The sequence below is a fragment of the Ciconia boyciana genome, chromosome 4 (assembly GCF_034638445.1).
Source record: "Ciconia boyciana chromosome 4, ASM3463844v1, whole genome shotgun sequence".
Lineage (NCBI taxonomy): Eukaryota > Metazoa > Chordata > Aves > Ciconiiformes > Ciconiidae > Ciconia > Ciconia boyciana.
Window position 1 is genome coordinate 3,220,061 of NC_132937.1, and position 9,904 is coordinate 3,229,964.

At 42.7% G+C, this 9,904-nt stretch overlaps 1 pseudogene; it reads right to left on the reverse strand.

The window, feature by feature from the left end:
• The window catches only part of LOC140650750 (receptor expression-enhancing protein 5-like), a 35,299-nt pseudogene extending 26,216 nt beyond the window's left edge, over positions 1–9,083 (reverse strand).
• Positions 9,084–9,904: the final 821 nt, after the last annotated feature.

Genomic DNA, 9,904 nt, shown 5'->3' on the forward strand with positions numbered 1-9,904 from the left:
CAGTCCCTGCCTTTGCCTTCTGCAACTTGGGCGGTGTGGCTTGAGCACTTGCCGGTGAAGACTGAGGCAAAAAAGTCGTTGAGTACCTCAGTCTACTCCATATCCTGGGTAACCAGGTCCCCGGTTTCCTTCCAGAGAGGGCCCACATTCCAGAGAGGCCCCACAGGAAAGTCACTGCTGGCTGTAATGGAACTCACCTGTGCTTGCAGTCTCAGGCTAAGCTTTACCAGTTTTACTATTGGCTGTACTTGTCCACACTAGCAGTTAGACCAGTATTGCTATACTGTCTGCTAGAGTCCAAAAGCCCTATTTTGGTAATGTCTAATTCTGTTAATATAAACAGAAGTCTTTCCTGTCAGCACCTTGAAGAAAGACAACCTGAAACACAAGCAGTGTGCAGTAAGGGAGCTTAGGAAAAAAAAACACCACTAAATCTTACCCTTGTAGTACAGACATGCTGCTGTATTGGGTTTACGTGGCAAGCTTTTGGTAGCAGGGGGGATACAGGGGTAGCTTCTGTGAGAAGAGGCCAGGGGCTGGCCCCATGTCGGACAAAGCCAGTTCCAGACAGCTCCAAGATGGACCCATTGCTAGCCAAAGCTGAGGCCAATCAGCAACACTGATGGCACCTCTGTGATAACATATTTAAGAAAGGGTAAAAAATGCTGCACAAAAGCAGCTGGGAGAGAGAAGTGAGAATGTGCAAGAGAAACAACCCTGCACATCCCAAGGTCAGTGAAGCAGGAAGGGGAGGAGGTGCTCCAGGCGCCAGAGCAGAGATTCTCCTGCAGCCCGTGGTGAAGACCATGGTGACACAGGTTGTCCCCCTGCAGCCCATAGAGGTCCACAGTGGAGAAGATATCCACCCTGCAGCCTGTGAAGAGCCCACAATGTAGCAGGCTCTTGGCAGGACCTGTGGCCTGTGGAGAGGAGCCCACACAGGAGCAGGTTTTCTGGCAGGATCTGTGATGCCATGGGGGACCCACACTGAAGCAGTCTGTTCCTGAAGGACAGCACCCCGTGGAAAGGGCCCATGCTGGAGCAGTTCGTGAAGAACTGCAGCCTGTGGGAGGGACCCCATGCTGGATCAGGGGAACAGCACGAGGAAGAAGGAGCATCAGAGACTAAGCATTATGGACTGACTGTAACCCCCATTCCCCCTGCGCTGCTCAGATGGAGGAGGTAGAAAAGTTGGTAGTGAAGTCGAGCTCGGGAAGAAGGGAGGGGTGGGGGGAAGTTTTTTTTTTAGTTTTGGGAGGTTTTTTTTCCTCCCTATCCTAATCTGTTACAATTAATTGGCAATAAATTAAATTAATTTCCCAAAGTCGAGCCTGTTTTGCCCGTGACTGTAATTGGTGAGTGATCTCCCTGTCCTCATCCCGACTCATGAGATTTTAATCTTATTTTCTCCCCCTGTCCTGTTGACAGAGGGAGATTGAGAAAGAGGCTTGATGGATACCTGGTGGCCAGCCAAGGTCGACCCACCACAGCTGCATTTCCACAAGAGGAAGTTACTTGCTAACATCTGAGACACACTTCCGGCTTCCTCCGTATTTGTAACAGCCAATTTTGTTTGAAGAAAAAAAAAAATTTCACATTTAGTGATTGTCTCTCCACAGCTAGCATTGCATAGGGTGTAAGCACAGAGATCAAACATAGTACTGTTGTTTCTTGAATAGAGAACTGGGCCTCTGCTACATTCTTCTAACCATACAGAAAGAATAAAAGTTACATTTATGAATAAGAGTCCTGTCAACCTATGCTGCACTGCTGTCGCGGATGGAGTGAGAGTGCACTTCACTCCTAAGAGAGAAGCAAAAATATACTTTATTGATATAAAACAGGGAGTTAACAAAGTTCAATGGTAAATGCGACAGTGGTTTAACAAGATTCGATGGCAAAGGTACACTTGATCATTTACTGCATAGAGGACAGGGTCAGACAAAACTGTCAGGGAGACCCTCCTGTTGAGTCATGAGGTTCGGAAGGATCCCCTTGCTTTCTAAACTCCTTCTCAGAGAGGAGTCTAGGTGCGGCTGGATCCAGTCCTAGTCCCAGACTTGGTCAATAGTTTATGTCTAAAGGATTATATATTCGCAATCAATCCTTTATATCACTTAGCTAAGATTTCAAAGTTTAGCATGCTATTAGTCACTTACCGAGGATCTGTTGCGGCAAGGAATCTCTCAGCCTCGAGGAGTAACCTTGAGAGGCGTCCCTACTCAAGGGCATGCAGCCTGCTGCCATGCAGGAGAGCTCAACAGGCCTTGGGCTGTCCACTATTTATAGAGTAAGATGATTGACTTATAGTCATATTTGCATACCGGCAAGATGTTTGGATCACTGCTCCAGACAGCCCTTGGATACTGTGTTGCCATCCGTCCCCAAAGTCCAGCATAAGCTGAATGCAGCCATCAGGATGACCCCCTGCTTACACGGGGGGGTGGGGGGAGCACACCGCCACAACTGCGGAGACTACATTTCAAGAGTAGTTTTGTTACAGCTCTAATACTGTTTTTCGGTTCTGTTTATTGTTACATTGGCAAAAGAATTATAGTATGGCCTTAATTTATATAAATGTATAGTTAAGCATGAAATCATGGTGAAATATTTTTAGACTTTGTTCTCAAAGCAATTGTGGTCTCGGATGGCAAAATGTTATTGTTTTGAGATGATCACTGTGCAACTACTATTTAAACTAGAAAGCATGTTATGCAAATCTTACAATTTAAGTAATAAAGTAATTTTAAAAGAAATTATTCATCAGTGAGTGGGACAGGGATTCGAGTTTTAGACTTAGAAAACGAACTAAAATATACTCCAGCAAACCCCAGCTGGTGTAATTAGAACTATTTCATTAACATCTGTAGGCCTACACCAGACAAGCATCCAGAGATCACTACAGTAAGGAAGAATAGTGCACAAAGTGCAATATTGCAATGCATCTTGAGACTAAGAAGGTCTGGTAAAATGCCTTCATTTATTATGTCTCAAACATAACCACATTCCCTAAAAATATTATCTACCTAATTTGGAAGATTTCCCATTTATAATTAGTTTAATTCAGATTGTGGACCTATCTGTAGCACAAAGATCTTTTAACTTTTTAAGCTAAATTTAAGATATGGAAGATGAATTTTAATTTTCCTACAGTTATCATAATATTAGACCCTCTCTCGCATCTAACTACTTGCTATTTCTTGAAAGTTAAGCATGTGATTTGTCCAAGCAATAGATACACAGCTTTTATTTTAAACACAGCACTCTAAAACCTAAAAGAAAAAAAGCAAAGAAATTTGGAGGTACTGACTTGGCGGAACATATACAAAAAGTTAAAATACACTTTTTAGTATTTGAGGCATCATTAAAAGAGTGTAGGTTGAGAAAGGAGGCAGTATAAATGAGGCTGTATAAATGAAGACAGATTTGGATACTTTATTTTCATATTTAAACTGAACGTTGTGAATCTGGTTAGATATATTGGCTCTCTCAAATCGCTTTTATAAAGCAGCAATGGAACATTACTCAAACATTAACATACCATACAGAATTTTTCACATAGGAAAAAAGAAAGCAGTCTCCTCAAAATTTGTTAAGAGGAAGCAAATTTGCTGCCCTAGCTATCAACAAATACATGAATGATTTTACATTTTCAAAGTATCTTTGACCAAAGAAAAGCACCATTCCCATTTTAGAGGTATGGAAGAAACAAAGGAACCAGGCTCAAGACCACAACAATACTCAAATTAAGACTTGAATTGTTTGTTTATACCACTCTACACTCAATCTAGATTGTTTCCTCATATGTAAAATGCCATGAGCAGCACTTAGCAAAACCAGCTAATTTGCAAAACCATTAGCAAAACCAGCTAATTTGAAGTAACAGCAAAAAATTAGTCAAAGCAGATGTACGATTAATACAATATTGCTTTTCTCCTGTTAAGACTCCAGTAATAAATTTGGGCATTTTTACTGCCTAAAGCCATTTTCATCTTGGCAATTTTTAAACTAAACATGACAGCATTTCTGAAATTTCAGCAAATTCTTTGTATGCATTTCTTAGTCATCAAAGACTCCCTCGTCTTCTCTCTTTCTCATTTTCTCTCTTTTTATTTATTTATTGGCAGCTAACTACCACTGGTTATTGGTAGAGCTACACTTAAACAGGGTAACTCTGAAAAGTTGAGAGGCAATGAAAATATCAGCAATGTTATTTAAATACTGCCAACACTTGCTTCTTCCATCTACTAGTCTGAAATAGTGCAGTTAAAACTCACTAAAGATATAAAAAATTGCTTCTGTCATCTGTGGCAAACTTAAATGCTGTACAGGAGTACAGGATCCAGAGCAGTGGAAAGGGAAACAGGAATCTCTCCAGCAATTCAACTTTATCCTCTCATGGCTTAGCCCAGCATTAGGATGCACACCCTAAGGTAGATATGGAGTATGGCATGGTAGTGCTGAAAAGAGCTAAAATCCCCAAAGACAAAAAGAAATGTAAATATCTTGGTTGCTCAATGTTTCCTTTTAGTTTCCCTTTCGCAGATAATTTAGCCTAGCTTGCCAGTATTGTTGGCCTTAAGTAAGGAAGCTTAGATGGTAGAATTGCTAACGAGCATTCTTTATTTGAAGGAAACCTACATATGGTCTTCCCCCCCCCCCAATAATAATCATTAGAGTAAGAATGCTTTGCCTGTGTTAAATCCTTGGTTATCTGAGATAGTTGCAATGTAGATAGATAAAAAAGAATTCTTCAGGCCCTGTGTCCCTGGAAAGGGCTGATAAGGAGAAACTACACAAGAACCACCTGGTTTTGGATATGCAAGGCAGGTATGAGCAAGACAAAGATGGACTGAGCATGCGTAAAGACAAAGTTCAGTCAGCGGTCAGAGTGATGAAGACTACTGACTTCCTCCAACGACCACCAGAGGATCCCTAACGACCACCTAAGGACTTAAGTATGCATGCGTCAGAGACATTTACATATATTAATGAGTTCCAAGAAATCTCATGTTTATATAAATTAATCTTATGAATATGTATGATTTTGCAACATATAACCTCTGCAACCTTGCTTGTTTGTCAGAGCACTTATGGTGGAGCGATCCCCAGTGCTGCCCAGCGCTGTAATAAAGGATGCCTGCTTAATAGTAACTCCGTTGCTATTGAGTTTTAATTTCGGGAACACTCTGAAACTCCGATTCACCTGTTAGGAGATTTGGATTTTAAAGGGTAGTCTCCACGAATTTTGCTTCAGTGCCAGGGCAAAAAGAAACACGTATGCTGGGAGAAGAGTAATCACCAAAGAGGATTCTTGTTCTTTTTCCATAGTCAAGCAGCAAATGCTTGAACGCAGACTGTAAGCCATCTCAGGAGATAGCATAGATGTCCTGGCCTCTTGCTGTCCAGACATACGCCATAATCCTGTACAGACTAGCAAAGGCAATTCAATACATTTAAAAACATCTTCCTACATGTAGAAGGGTAGACACTTTACACAAAGGTAAACTCAAAATAAAATAAATTTACCAGATTTGGAAAGAGATAAATACTGGGGGGGGGGGGGGGGGGAAGGTGTTTTCATTTGGTTTGTTACTATCTTGCCTTCCCAGCTCTAAGAGCTTTTATTATCAGTTTAGTTAACATTCAATATTCATCTGCATACGTGCAGATTTTAAGTATAAAACACAGTCCCAAAACAGAGTTTTAGAACAAATTTAAAATTTTAAATGTTTTAAAAATAATTATAGAAATTGAAGTGACCTAACTCAGAAACAAATTATTACATAAATATAATTCCTATACAACTGTTTTAAGGTTTTGAAGCCTTAGGTATAGGCTGATAAAGTTGATTTTCACTTTCAGATTTTAATTTTAAAAAAAAACCACCACAACCTTTTAACTATAAATTGCTTTATAAAAAAATAAAATCTAAGTTTCTCCAGAGTTGTTCTTGGCCTATAATCTCTTAAACTAGTGCCTATTAACAGCATTTAGAAGCATTGTATAGTTTTAAGCATCATAATCATAAGATGTTTCAAAAGGTGGTTTTAGACTCTGACATGTTTAAAACTAAGTCAATCGTCAACATATCTGAAAAACAAAAGAGAAGGAACAAGCAAAGTAGTATATTTTGTATTGCCCAGGAACTAACAACAGAGAACATATTTTTAAGAGTTGCTAACTATTTAAACACAGTTATGTAAAATGCAAGCATTGTGTTTTAATTATATATCAGTACAGTTGGGAAGGACTTCCATTTTAGGAATGTATTTGGCTACACAAGTGTTACTTAGTACATTTCCAAACTCTTTTGCAACATATTCTACTGTGATCTTACCTAACAGGAAATCCATTTTATTCTAATAGCTTAACAATATAATGCCCATGAAAGATATCGGATAGATATTCTTAAAAACAAAACATCTAAGGAGGCTTTCCTGGGCTATCTTTTGAAAAAATGAGACATTTTAAAGTCTTTTACTCACAAGAGGTGCTCCAATATCTTCATTCCTTCACATTCCTAAATGCAGCTCTGTCTCAGGCCCATTACACTGCATTGTGCTTCACATTAAACATGCTGACACTGCATCAGCACCCTCCTGCATATCCAGGAGTGTACTCAACTAACATCAATGAGTTTTATCAGATACCATTACAACAGCAATTCTCTCTCCTGTTACTAATAGAAAATAAGATACAGTGATCCAACTTCTTATTAAAGATAGCCAGCCTAGGAAGCCAAAGCTGAAACACAATGCACTATGATAACACTTTATTATGGCAGAGAGCCTAGCAGTGGGGCTGCCTCGGCCGGGCTCGGTTTCCCGCCTGCCCAGAAGGGCTGACATCGCCACACTCCTCCATCACGAAACCCAAAACAGACCCAGGAGGATGGCTTCCACTCACTGAGAGAAATTTAGCTACTAGAGAGAGTTTGTGCTGCCCACCTCCCCATCCCTTCCATGCCTCCCAGGGCAACACTCACGAGATGTATACAGAGTAGCCGAAACCGACAATATTGCAGAGCAAAAATGCCCCACAACCAATCGTAACCGTTCACCAGATATATGGCCATCACCCCAGTGATAGCTGCGCAAAGAGAGTAAAGAGTCGTTACTGGGAGGGGGAGGGGCGAGCCCAGCTCCCGCAAGGCACCTTGGGAGCGGGGCCTTACCTGCGGTGCTGAAGGGGTATTTGTCGGAGCGGCTCCCGGGGGTTCCCTTCACCACCACTCCCGCGCTCTTCCAGGGCAAAGACCCTTGAGGATGTGAGGTGCTACCCCATAGAACTCCTAGAGAGAGGCAGTAAAGAGGAAGGCATAGGCGACCCTGGAGCTCTATGCAGCACAGCTAGAGGAGGAGGAGCTGGCAGGGCCGCAGCTGCGGCATGATTGCAGTAGCCTCTCCACAGAGCCACCCGGGCAAGGGCACCCCTCAACTCAAGTGCTTCATGAGCCCCTGGTGGGGACGCGGAGCAACTGGGCTGGGGAGCGGGTGTGATGTAAGGGCCATAAAGGCCTTATGAAACAAGATACATTTTGTATAAACAACGCATGCCTTGCTAACGACTGTGCCCTTGAAGAGGAACTAAAAGACTGATAAAAGGGGAACATCCTGCCCTAGAAGGTGCTGAAGACTGGGGGAGTGCCAAAGAAACATGAAGTCAGAAAAAAACTGCGGTAACTAGGGAAAAGGTAAAGGCAGCAGGGGGAGATCACGACCACCGACTCAATACAAGACTGAAAAGACTTGCCCACCCCCCCGCCTAGCAAGGCGCATGCGTGTTAATTTTCATAGAACTAACCAATGACAAACGGAGTAGTAATTACTAACCAATCAACATAAACTTGGGCGGGTTTTTATTAATCATGTAACAAGATAAATATGCAGTAGTTGTTTAGTAGAGTGTGCTAGCTTTGTGGAATAACCACCTAGCACTTATCTCTGCGCAAACATGCAATAAAATACCTCTGCCCTGTGTGTATATTGGCGTCCTGCACACCGGGTAAATGACCCCACGCTTGTGGGATAACAAGTGGGGGCACTCACTGATGGCAATGTAGGCCCAGTTCACGCCAGTCTTGCTCTTGATTTTCTCCAGCATGCTCATCATGCAGTTCTTCTCGTGCAGGAACCTGTCAAATCTCAGCCTCATTGCTGGAGTAATGGCGGTACCGGTGCGGGCGCCCGCTCCTTAGTCCTCACTGGTGCTCACAGTCCTGAGCACACGGCGGCTAAGGGACAGGCTCTGCGTCTGGCACTGCCCACGCCACCGCCCTCCCAGCTGATAGCGGGAGGCGGCACCACAGATGATGTGGGAGCCGCACAAACCTGGCCCAGCCCTGCAATTGCCGTTCCTGGCTGGAGGGGCACCAGGAGCACCTCTTAGCGTGAGGCGGCAATGGAGAGAGGGAACCAGCCAGCCATCGAGGAAGCCATCTTCTGCCTGTCGCAGGCCCTCAGAGCTGGGTCCGGCCCACGAAATGGATGTTGGGAGCTACCCCCTGCTACCTCCTTTAGCTATTCTTTATTGAATATTTTAGTATAGAAACAGTTTATTGGAGTGTTGATTGGAAAGAATGGCATTTTCTGATGACCTAGGCAAGCCTCAGACTAGGTCAGTTGGTTGTGGACTCTCCAGGCTCTGCCTCAGTCTTCATTTCAATTAACATGAGCTGAAACCCCATGTTGTTGAGATCTGGTTTTGGCTGGTTCGTAGCTTCTGAGAGTTTCCTCCTATTCAGTACAATCCTATCCTCCACCTTGGTCAGCTTCTCCAAGCAAAACTTTCTTCACTCTCAACTGTTGCTTTTCCTGTGCAATCTATCTCTGTTCTGAGACTCCTTTCTGACTGCGCAAACTGCTGACCCTTTTTTATTTTCTGTTACCTTCTTTCCTTGTCCCAATGCAAACAGAAAACAAACATTCATTTCCAAATTTTTTCTGTTGCCTTGCTGTGGAATCAAGGTTGACAGATAAGAAAAGATTAAAAACCTGTTTGACTACATCACTTGGTGATTCTGCGTGTTTCATGGAGCCGTGAGGTACTAGGGAAAACTTCTCAACTCTGTACCTGGCCATCCTAGTATCCTAATTACCCTTGGAGCTTGACGAGAGGCATTGCCAACTTCTCAGTGCCCTCAGCACATCTCTGCATGCAAGTTCCCTAGAGGGGCCTACACACTACTTGATGGGCTTTTTCTCTCTGCAGAAATACTATAACCCGAACATGTCAGCTTTACCTAAACTTGCTTTGCATAAGCTTATGAGTGAAAGAAGTGCATGTTTATTTTAGCAAAGCAAAGGTTAAAGCCTGAATTATAAAATCGATAACAAAGTTCTAAATGAGAAAAAAAAAAACAACAACACTGATATGCAGTTCCAAATCCTACTTAATAACAGATTTCTTCTTGGATTTCTGTTCTGGCTAAACTCAAATCTTTCAGACATGTCTCAAAAATGCAGCAAGCAGAAATGTGCAGGTGGGCTTGTTATCCCAGAAGTGTGAGGTCATTTACCCAGTGTGCAAGACCCCAATATGCACACAGGGCAGAGGTATTTTATATCATGTCTGTGCAGAGATGGGTGCTAGGTGGTAGCTCCACAAAGCTAGCACAAAGTTCGGTCATACAGGTACAGTATTTATACAGTCCAGTTATGCATATGCATAAGTAATTACACAAAGCAGTTTTCTATTGGTCTACATTTCTCTTATTTCAACTTAAAGCTACAGTGCTACTTTAATATTCTGCGCACGCTCAAAGGTGAGGGGTCTCTGCTTGGGCCGGGGTCTCCAGCTCAAGGGGTGTGACTTTTAGTATTATAATGAGGATAGTTCGCGTGAGGGTGCTTCTTATCACACTTCTACTAGTAGCTTCAGATGGTTCCCAAAACATCTTAAT